The sequence below is a fragment of the Haliotis cracherodii genome, unplaced genomic scaffold (assembly GCF_022045235.1).
Source record: "Haliotis cracherodii isolate W230 unplaced genomic scaffold, xgHalCrac1.p SCAF_3, whole genome shotgun sequence".
NCBI lineage: Eukaryota > Metazoa > Mollusca > Gastropoda > Lepetellida > Haliotidae > Haliotis > Haliotis cracherodii.
The window spans coordinates 13245975-13257901 of record NW_027266286.1 but is presented as its reverse complement, the minus strand read 5'-3'; positions in this window follow the sequence as shown (position 1 = coordinate 13257901).

Here is an 11927-nt window from a genome sequence, read left to right as displayed (position 1 = left end):
CATCTATTTATATGGCTTTTAACATCTGTTTATTTGGCTTTCATTATCTGTTTGTCTGGCTTTTATCATATATTTATCAGGCTTAACCTTTATGTATTTTGTTTAAAAGGGACAGGTTCTACAAATGGTTATAAAACTTATTTAGGCATCTATGTTTCCAGCAAATTACTTAATGTGTAAAAGCAGATGAAATCTTTAGAATCAGTGTTATTATAATTTCAAAAAAGGTAATAAAAATGTATCATCTAAAACTGTTTGCAACAAGAGATATCCCTTGGGTGAGATTAAGCTATATCTGCAGTGCAGATAACCGTGCATATGACTTCACAATCAAGTGACATCACTGAGAGCTCTGCTACTGAAGGTGTTGGCAGTGCGGTTTACACTAAAGACACTGCTTATTGCTGTCTACAAACTGAAATATTTGATATCTAAACTCACTCGGGTGAGATTGTCTATATCTACTTAATTTTATTGTACCTTGCTGGGTGTGTGATGTATACCATTCTAATGATTTTATTGAAAGGGCACAATGAAATGAAATGACAATACACCAATGCTTTGGTACAAGAAGAATGTTTTTATGTATATTAAACATTATTTATATACCTTTTTAGATACCTTTATGACGTAATTAATGATGAGACACTGTATTTAACTAAAAATATCAAATCTTTATCATACTTGTGAGAAACTACATGCTATTTATGCTGGAATCCTTTTTCAGTGCCCCTATGACTAATGCTATGCGGACTCTCAATATCAGTGCATGACGAACTGTATCCTATGCACATGACAATGCTATGTTTGTACAGTTGCTAGCGTGACCAGGAAGTGAATTATATTTGAATACAGGCTGTGTCAACATGTACGTCGCGGATGTCTGCACAATGTCTCAGGGGGTGATATATACAACTCAAAGTTTGCTGAGGATCAAGTTTTGAAGATATAAAACATCATCTAACAAATAACAATTGATATATCACGGTACACAATTTGATGCAAACTATTCTCAGTTCTGCAAAATAATAATACATGGTTATGGACAATATATACATCTTTAAAATCCAGATATAAGTGAGTGAGTTGGACTTCACGCCGTTTTAACAGTATTCCAGTTACATCACGGCGTGTCAGCTTAATGTGGGAGAAGAGCCCGAAGTCATGAAGATTCATGCGCATGCGTCCACTGAACAAGACGTGTTTTCGGGTGCTTTGTCAAATTCGAATTTTTATGCAGTTTTTATCAAGGCAATACAAGACAAGAACAAGATCAGATGGTAAATTAATTACGTTTATGATATATTTAAACGAAGTTGCACACTAATCGCCACATTCATCTGGATGGAGGGTGAAATCGTAATCGACAGCCTGAAAGATAGTTCAGACGAGGTGAAGGTTGTAATGGCGGCCATTCACAATGTTCAGCGACAGACAGAGAAACAGACAGAGCAACCTCTAGGTAAACCGTGCGCACATCCTAATTCCAAAGCACAAAGTAGTAGAAACAGACATGTCTCCCATGCAGAAACTAATGTGTGGAAAATACTTTGTCAGAGAGCTGTGCCACAAAACAACGGCGTTGCCGATGTACAGACGCGTATTGTGTTGGAGGCCATTGAAGATCTCAAGAAATCTATCGACGTCAAGCTGGACTCATTGGAACAGAGACTCACTACAAAACTACGTAGAGAAATACATCAAGAAATCAACAACATGCGAGCAGAAATTGCAACACAGGGCGACGAGCTTGATCAGCGAATGAAAGACGTGGAAAAGGCGTGCACAAATGAAAATGAGCAAGTAACAGATAACACACATTTAAAGATCGTACTCATGAACATTCAAGAAACCAACGGAGAGAGCACTGCCAACAAAGTGATGTCCGTGCTTAGGGACGGTATGAAAATGTCAAATGTGAAATTCACTAAGGTAGAGAGACGGCAGTCAGCAAATAAGAAGAAACCTGGTGTTGTCATAGCAACGTGTGAGACTAAAGACCGGAGACTAGAAATATTAAAGAAAAAGAAAGCACCGAAAATCTCAAAGAATTTCAGGAACGTTTTCATAGTCCCTTTCAACACACCAGATGAGCAGCGTGAAATACACAAATCTCCGGACCCTCGTGCACGCCGTTGGGGACAGCAGACTACAGGTGCGGGGGTGGGGTGGGGGGCGGATCGTGTAAAATCAGGAGGGAGCCGATGGTGAGCAGAGCCAACGACGTCAGCGTGACGTGGAGCGACGTTCAAGTGGTGGTGAATGGCACAGAGTGGAGAGGAGCGATAACCAGACGCGACATGGAGAGAGACGCAGAAGTTAGGTCAAATTGGACATTCAGAGTAAATTGGAGGAGTTCAGACTGTAATTCGGACAGTCATATCTTTCGATATTAATGTGTTCAGGACTGTGAACTTGACATTATCAGTATCGCCGATACACATCTAAAAGGTGAGGACGCCATATGTGTCCCTGGATACATGGGGATGGGACATACAAGAACCAGCCTCCACCGTCGGGCCAGGCAAGGGTTCGGTGGGGTCGGCTTTCTCATGAAGGACTCTTTGTTACATACATGTGATTTTCATGTTTTAGATATAACGTACGATGGTATACTCGGGATGTCCCTTACAGATAAACTGTCTTAGTCTCAGCATAATATAGGGTTATGTTATCTTCCACCAGAAAACTCAAGGAGACGTGTTGATATCTATGAATTTCTTGATTCGTTGTTGTTTAACATTTATGAATTTCAAAAGACTGGTAGTGTCACAATATGTAGAATTGTAGAATTGGAATATGTCGAATTATATTGAAGGTATAGATTGTTTAGGTGAGAAAGATGTGGATAAATTTACTAGAAACAGGTATCGTGATATTTTATCTGATTTTTTAGTTAAAACCAATATTGGCGTTCTTTACAGCAGAAATTGTACGCCAAAAGAATTTACTTCCATTTCTACACGTGCCTCACCTGTGGTTGACTTTTACATAATTCCCCACGAAGATCTGCAGTGTTATGGAACGTTTAAGGTAGTGCGTGCAAGTGAGATTGTCAGCAGAGTTTGTGGTAGCTGTGGCTGTGGCGTGGTCCCTGATCATTCCATGTTGACAAAGGTTTGAGTCATGTAATACTGATTATACAACAGAGTCCATCATATGACCTCACACGTATTCCCGAGCAGCTAATAAGGTCTCCTGAGACTATGCAGGTTTTGAGAGATAGTATCTGTATCTGTATCGTCGTGAAGGAACAAATAAGTATAAAGCTACGTCACAAGAAGATCACAATAGCCTCAGATGTTGATAATAGACGTAAAAGGGCGAAAAAGGTCTGGTGGACGGATGAGTTTACAGATAAATGGATTGATCTCTGACAGCATGAACGCAGGGTAGCACACTAGTTTAAATTATCTTACTGCGCGCAGTCAACCTAAACATGCAGGTGCTCATGTCCTGTTATGCGGAACGCTTCATTGTTGAACCTGCTGTGAGGCGACACACCAGGCTGATGGTATCACTCTGGACTTGGTGGCCATCTAAACTTGCAGCCTGTCACAGCGAGATATACCTTGAACTAAACAGGAAGCTATGCATGTGTATGTTTGGATAGATCAGGAACGAACGAGAACACATTCATGGTAATAATAAGTTCATTTCTATGAGTGAGTGCGTGAGTGAGTGAGTGAGTGGGTGAGTTGGATTTAACGCCGCTTTTAACAGTATTCCAGTTATATCACGGCGTGTCAGCTTAATGTGGGAGGAAAGCCCAAAGTGATGCAGGTCTCAGACGTTTACCACTTCGGTGAAACCCACGAGCTCGGACGTGGTGCTGACAAACCTAGAAACATAATCGGGGCGAACCGGGATTCGAACCCACAATAATAGGTTTCTGGCGTGCCCAAGGGACGCAACTCAGTACAGCGAATCGCGGCTCCTTAGACAACTGGGTCACCCTTGCCCCCATTTCTAGATATCTACTTAAAACCGTTGTACAATTCCGACAATATCATGTACATGTGTTTATGCATCAATTAGTGATGATGCCAGATCTTCTCGAGGCTTTAAGAAAACGAAATAATCAGGAATGATAACGCTGAATACCGTATGCATAAACAAAATGCAAGAGTAGTGAAGATATCATCCAAAGCTTTATTTTTAACAATTTAGAAACCTAGTACAAAACGTCACTACCATTTGAGTTTTCGTTATTTTCGCTGTCTCATTATGTTACTCTTTACTGAACTGTGTAATTTGATATGCTTGCAATCACAGACAAAACTGCGGTCAGAGTTTACCCGAGAAACATTGAATACTTCATGTCATCATATGCATTAGCTACAGTCTAATGATTAAGAAATATTTCTTCGTCTTTTATCTCATAAACATAATACTATTGATGCATTTTCGATTTAGACTTGTACAAGGAAGTCCGTGAGGCCCATCCTCGTCATCCCCAGGAAAATTTGTGTGGCGTCTTGTTTGCTTTCTGACTCTCTTTGTTAGGGGACAGACAAGGAAGTGTATTACATGCCCGCGTTTACTGCTTCGTTGCATTTTAAACACATTTCAGAAACAGGATGTCTTCCCGTTGCGCCAGCACTATTTGTTGTGGGTTTTTATTTGCCCAAGAGTCATACAAACGTCAGTTTCGTACAGGGTCTTGTTGGTGAACGAAATGAGTGAGTGAGTGAGTTGGGTTGAACGCCGCTTTTAACAGTATTCCAGTTATATTACGGCGTGTCAGCTTAATGTGGGAGGAAAGCCCGAAGTGATGCAGGTGTCAGACATTTACCACTTCTGTGAAACGTAAAAACATAATCGGGGCGAAACGGATCGAACCCACAATCATAGGTTTCGGGCGTGGCCAAGGGACGCGAATCGCGGCGCCTCAGACGACTGGGCCGCCCATGCCCCCTGGTGAACGAAAGATGCAACTGCTTGTTTTGTGTTACTGTCCCGATTTTCTTACCAATGTACATGCATTCCGTTTAACTAAATTTTAGGAGTTTAATCAACTCTCGGATAAGAACAAACTGTGATACATGTCAGACAAAATGTGTATTTTTATGTACGAAACCTGCAAAGAAAGTTTTGACTTTGACAGGGGTGCATCTCTCTGTGATTGGCAGCAAGTTGAAATGGCCATGAACAAGTCCAGAATATGCATCTTATGACGACAAAAGACCTTTTACTTCATACATACTCGTGTTCGTTTAAACTTATACTGTCATATCAATACAGAGTCTCACTTTTAGTAGAGAATAGGTCTTCAGCAACCCACGCTTAAACAACAAACAAACAAACAAACACTTTTAGTAATTCTTGTACATAAGTGCATCGTCTCTCATAACAATAGAAAGAGTGTCATGTTTTAATACTGTATTATAATGTTCAGTGTGAGACTTAAATAAACTAATGTGTCTGTCCGTCAGTATATTATACAAAACAATTACACATATGTGAATTATTAATAACGAACATTATATTTGTATTTTTTTCTAAAACAATATTGATCATTTGTGTAAATTAAAAAATCATATGGTTTACCTGAATTAATAATTTTGAATGTCAGAAGAGAGATGTAATTGTTATGCCTCAATAATTCACGCTGACAGTGCGTCTGTACACACTGATCGCAATATGGCTGCAATATTGCAGATGCGATGTACAAATTTAACTCACTCACTCTTTACACACTGGTTTCAATAAAGTATGCAACGTCCAAATAGTTGCGCATTGTTAGTTCATGAACATCATGTTGAGTTGAATAACTAGGATCAGTTTCAGAACGTCATCTAATGTTTCTGTCAGCTGCCCCTGCCTCCATCGCTGCTGTTGTGACATGGGATGAATCAATACTTAACGAAAGCAACTGTTGATTTCTTTCTGAGTGAGGGCTTATTCCCAATGCGATTGTGAGCTTGTATGTATATTCGTCAGAATTATAGAAGTTACGACAGGCAACGCGTTTACCTCTGATGACTTAAATCAATAGGATTGACAACTTTGTAAGCAGCCTTACCATGTAGCATAGAAACATATAAACGGGCGGTGCCTTGAACTTGATGCTTTTCACATAGAATTGGAAAGAGTCCTTTTAGAAACAATTCCGATCTTGGTGGTCTCAACAGCACAATTACCGACTGACAGTAAATGTTGTCAACGATCATTTAGTAATGATATGATATATATATTTCAAAATCATTTTGAAGACAAATCAACTGTACAAACCTAATTCAAGCAGTCGTACAATCTCTGATTAATGCGACATATACCCACTTTCACACAACCACTGTCCTGAGTGAAACTCCGTAACCATGCATGTTGGAATAGACTGTTTCCAACACTATATACCCACGCTGTCCCACCAGCTTCATCGAGCGTCTTAAGCAAAGACAGAAGATTGACAGGGAAATAACATAATTATCAAGATGTAATTTTACAACAGTTTCGTAAATAGTCGAGTCTTGACCAGACAATCTAGTGATTGACATCATGAGCATTGATCCACGCAATTGTTTGGTTTGTTGTTTAACGCCGCACTCAGCAATATTCCAGCTATATGACGGTGCTCTGTAAATAATCGAGCTTGGACCAGACAATCCAGTGATTGATATCATTAGCATCGATCCACCCAATTGGGATCGATGACATGCATGAACCAAGTCAGCGAGTCTGACCACCCGATCCTGTTAGTCGCCTTTTACGGCTAGCAATAGTCACCTTTTACGGCAAGCATGGGTTGCTGAAGACCTATTCTACCCTGGAACCTTCACGGGGCCCAAGCAATTGGCATACAATGACATGCATCAACCAAGTCAGCGAACCAGATTCCGTTAGTTGCCTCTTACAACAAGCAGGGGTTGCTGAAGACCACGTAACTATCACTATTGAAAGAACGCTGACACTGAAACATAAATTGACGTAACCGGATTTTCATCAATACAAACTGTCATTCGTATTGTAGCATAATCTTTGAAACAGTCTGCGTTTGAACAAATCACGACCACTTCCGTCAATTTTGTTTTGACATAAAAGTACTGAAAATTTCATCGGGAATTTTTTTAGTAAATAGAGCTCACGGAAAATTCTAAATGAATGTGTGCCTCGACATAAACGCCTATTGTCTATTACCGTTAGGATATGTACTTTCTAATTATAACAATTATTGGTCATTAAGATTTCAAATAAGGGCGCTTACTTGACTTGCCACATTCGGTTGCTTCGATATTACGATTAATGTAGAAAAGTAGCAAACTTACAATACCGGCACTTTTACCGATATCCAGGCAGTGCATAGATTCTTTGGATTTGCCGAATGTACGTACTCGAGTTGAATGTTATACAATTTGGTTACACTGTGTGAAGAATCAAGATCGTTGTGACACTTTTAATACAATGTATACGTTTTTGATTCCGCGACGTCATTTCAGTGCGGCACCTAGCGTTGTGCAAAGCCAGCAGACGACCAGGAACCAAATCTACAGGTAACCTCGCTCTACATCGAACACACAGTATGTTTATCTCTTTATACGACTTGCCAGATAATTCAAATGAAAGTGCAACCTATCCGAACTGGTGCTATTGTGTTCGTATAACCTATTTAACAATAAAATGATCAAACAATATCAATCTGATGGCGACTTCTTTTTATAATAAAAATATGAATTGGGCAATTAAACGTATGGGGCATCTGGTACATCGGACAGGGCTTCAAGGAAGCGAATGGTCAATAAAGGGGTGAGGCGCTTCGCATGGCCTATTACAGAAGTATTATCAAATATCTCACCTTCGCTATCTCACGAAATGGAAACATGAAAGACCTGTGCTAGTCCACATAGTACATGTAGATGATATGATATGATAATAATGGTAAGATTTGGATACCACCTGATAAGAATGTATGGTTGCACATTAGGGTCATCGTGCGTTCAAGCATGTATATCTATTGGTGGATTCTTGGATGGCCGAGAGAAACTGCTGGGAGAAAAACTCAAAATTTTCATAAGATGAGAATTCAGTGACACACGATCAACACTGCCTCTATCAATCAAACACTGTCTGTATCAGTGACACACATTCAACACTGTCTGTATCAGCGACACACAATCAACACTGCCTGTATCAGTAACACACAATCAACATTGTATCAGAGACATACACTCAACACTGTCTGTATCAATGACACACAATCAACACTGTCTGTATCAAAGACACAAAATCAACACTGCCTGTAACAATGACACACAATCAACACTCTCTATCAGTGACACACAATCACCACTGACTGTATAAATGACACACGATCAACACTTCCTGTATCAGTGACACACAATTAACACTGTCTGTATCAGTGACACACAATCAACATTGCCTTATCACTGACACACAATCAACACTGCCTGAATTAGTGACACACAGTCAACACTGCCTGTATCAGTGACACACAATTAACACTGTCTGTATCAGTGAAACGCAGTCAACACTGCCTGTATCAGTGACACACATTCAACACTGCCTGTATCAGCGACATACAATCAACACTGCCTGTATCAGTGACACACATTCAACACTGCCTGTATTAGTGACACACATTCAACACTGCCTGTATCAGTGACACACATTCAACAATGCCTGTATTAGTGACACACACTCAACACTGCCTGTTTCAGTGAAACACAAGCAACACTGCCTGTATTAGTTCCACACAGTCAACACTGCCTGTATCAGTGACACACATTCACCATTGCCTGTATTAGTGACACACAGTCAACACTGTCTGTATCAGTGACACACAATTAACACTGCCTGTATTAGTGACACACAGTCAACACTGCCTGTATCAGTGAAACACAGTCAACACTGACTGTATCTGTGACACACATTCAACACTGTCTGTATCAGCGACACACAATCAACACTGCCTGTATCAGTAACACACAATCAACATTGTATCAGAGACATACACTCAACACTGTCTGTATCAATGACACACAATCAACACTGTCTGTATCAAAGACACAAAATCAACACTGCCTGTAACAATGACACACAATCAACACTCTCTATCAGTGACACACAATCACCACTGACTGTATAAATGACACACGATCAACACTTCCTGTATCAGTGACACACAATTAACACTGTCTGTATCAGTGACACACAACTAACACTGTCTGTATCAGTGACACACAATTAACACTGTCTGTATCAGCGACACACAATCAACAGTGTCTCTATCAGTGACAAACATCCAACACTGTCTGTATCAGTGACACACAATGAACACTGCCTGTATCAGTGACACACAATCAACAATGTCTGTATCAGTGACACACAGTCAACACTGCCTGTATCAGTGACACACAATCAACACTGCCTGTATTAGTGACACACAGTCAACACTGCCTGTATCAGTGACACACAATTAACACTGTCTATATCAGTGAAACACAGTCAACACTGCCTGTATCAGTGACACACATTCAACACTGCCTGTATCAGCGACATACAATTAACACTGTTTGTATCAGTGAAACACAGTCAACACTGTCTGTATCAGTGACATACAATTAACACTGTCTGTATCAGTGACACACATTCAACACTGCCTGTATCAGTGACACAAAATCAACACTGTCTGTATTAGTGACACACAATCAACACTGCCTGTATCAGTGACACACAGTCAACAATGTCTGTATCAGTGACACACAATCAACACTGCCTGTATCAGTGACACACAGTCAACAATGTCTGTATCAGTGACACATGATCAACACTGCCTGTATCAACGACACACAATCAACACTGTCTGTATCAGTGATACACAATCAACACTACGAGAGTGAGAGTCAACCAACAACAAATAAGAGACCCCTCGTGACGGTGTATCCCACTCAGTCAACATATTGATCAATGTGCCAGGAATAAAGCACCAAAGATTATTCCCGTTTTAGAAATGCACTGAGAAAGATGAAAGAAAGTTATTTTATGAATACGTTCAAACCAAGACTAAATGGCCTCAAATAATTCAATTATTTCATACAATTATTGCACATTTTACTGCCACTACAATACTTATGTCTGTATTTCTGTATGTGTCGTACACCTGTCCCACACAATGTTATGCATCTTATTGTGACGTCATAATGTTCGAATTCGGTATAACTGTACCACATTCGTGAAACCGGTTGAGTAAATTATACAGCTCAATATATTTAAACCCATCTGGATGCCGAGTTATTTTCTGACGCACATTTTCCTAAGATCGGAAAAGTGAAGGTTGTCCTATTTGATGGTGTAAATTTAACTGCAAATATTAAAACGGTTTTAAAAAAACACTTCTAAGTGTTGTCCGAGAATTTATTCTGCGTTGAAAACAGTAAATTTCTCCGATTTTTATCGTTCACCGATAAACGTACTGTGCGACGATTTTTTTTTATATTTAGAAGCTTTACGGAAACTGAGCGAACAAAATACTGCCTAATAACTGAACAACATAACTACATATCAAATGGAGTTATATGCGTATGTATAACGACATACATTCAATGCCGAAAATAGCATGCCGTAAATGATGAAAACTGATTTTTCTCTATGACGTCAAACGGCGACAGAGAGGTTACACGCTTACAAAGAAAAGGGGGTATAACTCCGCTATGCTTAGCACAAGTTTATTGTAACTCAGGTCACTTGGTGAGAATTGGCTGTGGGTAAGGACAATATATTTTCGTGGTGTTTTGTTCACAAAGAACCAAACTATTCCAACACAAATATCGATATTGAAACTGTGTATGTTTAGTTATAAAAAACCCATCAGAAATTATGAAATGGTACTTCATAGAAAAGAGGTAATAGAGAAATGGATGGTCCTATCTTATCTATAACTAAGTCCTTAGATTCCAACATTCTCCTAATTGTGTACGTGTAATTTGACCAATGTTGCACCATTATTAATGGAGCACTAGTCTTATCATCAAATGTAAGAAAAAACCAAAATATATCACCATTCTTTTTGACGTCATGGCTGGTTTTATGTCTTTGGAGAACGAAGACACTGGTATTTTGATTAATATATCTCTCCACTAATTTTCGTTCATGGTATGGAAAATCTCAATGTGTAAAACGGAATTTGACGCTTTTTCGTCATAAAATTATCAGGATAATCGTATAAGGTTGAACCAACGGGGTACCTGGCATGGGTTTTATTTTTTATACTTTTTACAATTCCTGAGGAAATAAAGTAAACAGTTTAATATCCTGTGATCACAATATTGAAAAAAGAATGAACCCATTGATTTTATAATGCAACACGAGAGGAATAATTCGTTAATTGTTTACAATTAAATTTTCGTTGTGTTCATGGAAATTCCAGCATTCTGATTAGGTGAATTGGTCACGTGTTATTGCATTCATTTCCCAATGAATGTAAAAATTAAGCCACGCCCACCGCGGCGCACTACTTTTATTACTGCGGAATGTCGGGGAATCCCAATTTTACAGTCGAGGGAATTCCCTTTCTGCTCACGTGTATCGTCATGCACAGGACATTTAGCGACTTTCATGCATATTCATTGTCCAAACTACCCTTTGAAACCGAAGGCCGGGAATGAATGAAACAGCAAACGTGCAGGCTCGCTCGCCTGTTTTTTTTCCCGCTCGCCTCGGTTCAACTTTCATGTCTTTGGGTTTCATTGCTAACTAGCATTTCTCCAACTGTGTTTTACCGTAATCAGGGAAGGAATGTTTGAACCACGCAGTAAATGACCATGTTATTTGAAACAGCCGCCTTCTCTTGGACATATTTCTTCCGGTTCGTTACAGTCTGACTGTTGCAGTTCTTTTCGCCTCTTGCCTTAATTGGCAGATCCAATGAACATTGTTTTAATCCCACTCTCCGTTGATTGGCTACTGACTGT